A 6,000-nucleotide genomic window follows, 5' to 3' on the forward strand; every position below is an offset into this window, starting at 1 on the left:
GAATAATTCAAAACTTCTTTTTTTTAAAGAAAGAGTGAGAGAGAGGAGAGAGAGGGAGAGAGAATTTTAATATTTATTTTTTAGTATTTGGCGGACACAGCATCTTTGTCTGTATGTGGATCGAACTGAGGATCGAACCCGGGCCGCACGCATGCCAGGTGAGCGTGCTACCGCTTGAGCCACATCCCCAGCCCTCAAAACTTCTTTACATAAAATCACACTATTCTTTTTGGGAAGATTGCTGCCTAGTAATTTATAGTGTATGGACACTTTACAATAAAACTTTTACATTATAGATTTTACAATAGTGTTTTATGACTATATTAATTAGGGTAATTATTGCTAGCTGCTTTACCAAACAACCTCTAACCCTCAGGGTCTTGGCACAGTAAAAGATACTTTCTTATTGACACACTCATCTATCAAGGTCAGGTGTTTCTCCTCTAAGCAGTAATGTAAGGGTGTAGGTCTCTCCAGGATTGAGATGGCATTATTTTCAGAAATCTTTATGGATTCTGAGTGAGGCAAAGACAGATAATGGGTGATCATTGGGAGTTTCTAATGACAAGAACCTATGTCATGTCTCATATGTCATTATCAAAAACTCTCTCCCATGGTGTCTAGTACTAGAAAGTATCCTCCATGTGTCCCAGAAGAAGAATTGGAATGGATATTTCTGTGTCTGTCCCAAAAGCTATTCCAAAACCCAGGCACACCTAAGGAGTCATTGATGAATCCACATCTTCTATCCACTTGCATAATGAGTCAAAAAATACGTTTGAAGCCAACACACTGAGTAAAATTTGGCAGTTCTCTACCCAACAAACTGATTTTCCTTAGATTACATCCTGTGTTCCCTTTCCCCTGGTTTTTAATGCCCTGTTCAGAAAAGGGGCCCTTTCCAAGCTCTGTCAAATATTAGCTTTACCCCTTAAAATATATATTAAGTATATTCCACATGGTAGGCAATAGGAGCCAGATAGACAATAATCCTCTGGTTTCATGGAGCTTACATTTGAGTGTAGGAAGATAGATAAAGACCAACAGTAATACATGAATATAAAAAAGCAGTTGATAAGAGGGTGATCATTGCCAGGAGGAAAAAAACAAAAGGAAAAGAAGTTGAGAAATATGAAGGTAGGGAAGAGATATTTTTAAGAATGTTCTTTAGGGAAGGCCTCACATACAAGGTGACATTGGAGAAAAGACTAGAAGAATGAAAGCAAAGATATCCAAGGAAAGGTCCTTCAAAGACATAAGAAAACAGCAATAAAATCTGAGGCTTATTTACCAAAAATGTTAGGGGAGAAAAATGACTAGAGCAAGCATAAAAACAAAATAGAACATGAAGTCAGACAAGCAAAAGAGCATATATGATGTAGGACCTTGAGGCTGCAGTGTTGCAATCAGCCTTACAGTATGTTGAGTGGGAAGCTACTGGAGAGAGGGGTGGGGGGTGGGGAGGAGCAGAGGAATGACATGATCTTCTCTGTTTTTCTTTTTAAAAAGATTATCTCCACTGTTGGGTTATAGTTAATGGGGAAAAGGTGTAAAACAGATCACATACATAGGAAGCTGTAGAAGCAACATAGGAGATTCATACCAAGTCAGAAATAAGTGAAAGCGATGAGAAGTGAGGAATTCTGGAAATGGTGCTCATAGGTCTTGTTAATAAAATTAGTAAAGCAAAGCTTAAAGGTCACTTCATAGCTTTGGTGAACTTGTAGGATGAAATTGCCACAGGTGGGGAAGAGGAATATCATGCAAGACACACATTTTATAAAGGAGGAACTAGATTTCAGTTCTGATATGTGCAATTTGAAAAGCTTTCTAAATATCCAAGTGGAATTGTCCCATGTAGATTTGGTTAGAAGAGTCTGCAGTTCTTGGGAGGAAAGATCCAGAATGGAGATACTTCATTTCTTTGTGGTCCCAGTTTCTCAGCTAAAAAATGAAGACAATAACAACACTTATGTGATGGGATTGTGGTCACCTGACAATAGCTAATTCTCAGTAGGCTAGTAAGATACTCTTTAGTGAATTGACTTAGTTGAAATGAATCAACCTACAATTGAGTAATAAATTTAATTTAGATAAAATGTATTTGCTTATATATTTATATTTTTCTATAGCCATTTGCAATTCCATTTCCCTTTCCCGTTGGTTTATTTCAATGTGCTTGCAATGCCCTCTCTTCTTAGAAGACACAGTCTTCAAGGATATTACTTAATTATGAAGCTATATAATTTCAGGTTAAATTAAATAGTCTTCAGAATTTTAGCTGGCATAAGCAGATACCATTTTGACCATTTTAGAAATTAAGCTGCTCTGATGGAGAGTAAAAAATCAATGATAAGAACTGTTATTTTGGAAGCAAATTTTATAATTTCTCCTTGCTGTCTCTCTAAGACCAATAACTCAAATGAAATAATTAATTTGCATTTATAATAATGTTTAGTGATGGGGGTCCAAAACTCATTGGATTATCCAACAAAGAGATATCTCAACATTACATTAGCTTTTCATCTTGGAAGAAATGTTTGGAATAAAACCTTATTTTCCCAGACAGAGACTCTGTTCCCCTCAATAATTAGAAATTCATAATATAATGTGAAAGGTATACATAAGAACTAGTAACCATCCAACCTGGGTGCTCCAGATTCTCTGTGCAGTGGAGAATAATATAATTTTGCTCCTAAGACAAAGTATAAATCTTAGAATGACCACTTTAACATTTCTGTGAAAAAGCTAATTTTTGTATATAAGAAATTTATACTTTTCCCTTTAAAATTCAATGATAATATTATTAGAAATGAGAACCTGGTTATAAAAGTGTCATAACAATGCTATATTAAGTACAGTATCTTCCAATTAATGAAATAAATAGTATACATGATTTTTGCTTTTTATGAATAAATAACATAATTGCCAATACTCTAAGGATAAACTAAGAAGTACACAATAGCATACACAAAATCACAATAAATCAAGCTAAATGAATATTTAGAAGAATTTAAAAATTATTTTAAAACTGGGTGTTGTGATGCTCACCTATCATACCAATGACTCAGGAGGCTGAGTCAGGAGGGTCACAAGTTTGAGGCTGGCCTCAATCATTAGCATTTAATGAGACTCTCAGCAACTTATGAAACCTACCTCAAAATAACAAATTAAAAAACTGGGGATGTAGCTCAGTGGCAAAATTCCCCTGAGTTCAATGCCCAGTACTAAAGGAAAAAAAATAAATCATTTCAGCTGGTGTAATATTTAAGGAAGGAAGTATGATTTCACAGTGGAAGATTTTCAAGACACAAAGCTTTAGATATGAAGAGCTAAGAAAAGGAAAATGAAAAAATCGCTGATACTTGAACTTTAAAGTTTTTCATTTCCGATATTTAATTTAAAAAGTGTTTCTAAAAAATTATCTATTCCACTACTTCTCAAATTTCCATGATATATTGCCAACTCTAGTACCATAAAGCATATTCAATCTGTATGCTGAGCATTGGTTATTACTTATTAAAATTAATACATTGGAAGATTATAATATATTAGTTGTAACTCATTAGCTAACTCATGAAACGAATAGCCAGAATTGGTTGTCAGGCAGAATGTTAATTGCATTTAATAAATGTTAGCTTAACCCTTTGACTATTGCTAAATGTGCCACATACTTGGGTAAAGGCAATCATATGTTGCATATGATACGGCATATTGTTCTTAATTTCCCAAGGGTGATGTTTCCTATGGAGATTGGCAGGCTGGCTTTTGTTCTTTTATTAGAACAGCTGCTAGAATTTCTAGTGATCTTATTATTTTATTTTTTTTGCCATAGTATTTCTACTTTGAAAAGGGAAGGATGAAAATGACCCAATGTGCAATTGAAAACACTTTCCATGTTTAACAGTTGGATGAATCCAGTCAATTTGATTTCAATGATGCTGTGGTAGAAGACAGCAGAGAGACCAATAATATGCATTTTACATATCAATAATTGACTTTTATTTTTCTCTGTTTTTTTTTCTTTTGTTTTTATTTTTTGCATGGGTGATACTTGTACGAGGGCAAGAGTTTTTTTTTTTTTTCCAACTTGAACTAAACCTGTATTTTTTTCATTAAATTTTAGTCCATTCTAAACATTATTCAAAATTTTTAGATCTTCCACCACCACCAGATCCCCCACCAGGTCAGGGTTTAAGGCAGCAAATAGGCCCAAGCCAGCATGCTGGTCATGTGGAAAACTCAACAGAGAGAAAAGGAAGCTCTCTAGAGAGACAACATGCCTCCAGCTTAGAAGGCACAAAGAGCTCCTTGGATTGTCCAGTCAAAGCCTCCCTAGAGTGGCAACGACAAACCCAGGAATGGATAAGCTCCACAGAATGCCAAGAAGACACACAGAACGCCCCACACAAACAAGGGGTTGGATCAGGTGTGTTCTGCACAGTCCCAAGCAAGTGTGGGCTGTGACCCTTTTATTTTCTACCAGGTATTCTAGAAATGGCAGTTGTTTAAGGGCATCTGAGAGATATTTGCCTTAAGTCAGTAAGTGAAGTTGGAATTTCTCAAGCAGAGCTCAGAGGCATGTTCCTTGAAACTGATTACAGTGGTGATTGATCCTCAAATTGACCACTCCATAGGTCTTTGAATCCAAGAGATCTCCAGCCTTCATCTACGGTCTCAGGGGACAATTTTGGCTTTTTTGCCTTTTACCGTTTCTATTGAGTAGCTTTAAGACCACTAAATTTCAGCTTTTGTGTCAGTTTAATCTCTACCTTCAAGGAGATTGTCATTTTGACAGAAGTAACCAGTCACTTGAAAGGAGAGCTCCTGTCAGTCAATTAGGTGAATTAATTGAGATTATAAATTTACAAGTAAATGAACAACCACAGACCTCATGTTGGAAAAGGTTAACTGATTAAATGTAGATGACTGTTCACATGGGGACAAGAAATGCTCTTGTTTATAAATCACACTTCCTGGAAATGTTAAAACATAAATTTCATGGTTTCTGATTGGACATTAATTAGGGGTGGGGCTTTGAATTTTTTGGAATATCTTGCATCAGGATTTACTGAGTATTAATAAACATATACACATGCACACAACTTTTGAAACATATTCCATATTCATTTGGACTCAATCTTTATTAGACAAGCCCTCTCCCCATGCATTTCTGTAATTACATTTTATTACAACACTGTGCTCAAGTTTTTGAAAAATTCAATTTGTGCAAGGGCCAGAAGATGACAATTTCAATATCTAGATTTACTGAAATGTTTAGGAATGGTTGACCATTCAAGCTGTGAGAGAAAAATTATGTGATCCCTGTCATTAAAGACTATCTAAGGCAAGAAACAGTAAATTCAGCCAACATTTTTTCATCATCTAATCACTTGTTAATGGCCAATACCTCAAAAGAAAGAAAGAAATAGAGTTAGTTGGGGTGGAGAGGAAGATGTGGAGAGATGAAAAGAAAAGCTAGAGAAAGGAAGAGAGAGATAAGAAATAAAGAGAAGAGAAAAGGAGAAGGAAAGAAGGATTCAAAATATTAAATAATTATTCATAATACATTTGATCAGTTATTTGTAGGGAGACAATATACAAAATAAATATTATCACATTTGTTAAAATTGGGTGGGTTTCTCTTTTTCTTTTAATGAAATTCCTAGCCTTTCCATTAATATATTTATGTCCCAAGCAACAACAAAAATTTAAGAAACTTACTTAATTTGTTAATACATAATCCTTGATCTAAATTGATTGAGAAAATATTGCTGTGGTTTAAACTAAAACAAAACCACATTCCTTCTGTTTTGATGGGAATATTGAAGCCTCATTGAACTCTAGAAATTATTCTAAGATATGCTTTTTTTTGAAACAAAGTAGTTCACTGTAAGCTGCTCTCTTTTATAATGAATTTAAGTTTTTCAAATAATATACAACAGTGTTTACTTATCCCAAGATCTCTTTTAATTTAATCCTGCTTCAGATCCTAGTGTA

Source organism: Callospermophilus lateralis, unplaced genomic scaffold (genome assembly GCF_048772815.1).
Source record: "Callospermophilus lateralis isolate mCalLat2 unplaced genomic scaffold, mCalLat2.hap1 Scaffold_79, whole genome shotgun sequence".
In the NCBI taxonomy this organism is placed as follows: Eukaryota; Metazoa; Chordata; class Mammalia; order Rodentia; family Sciuridae; genus Callospermophilus; species Callospermophilus lateralis.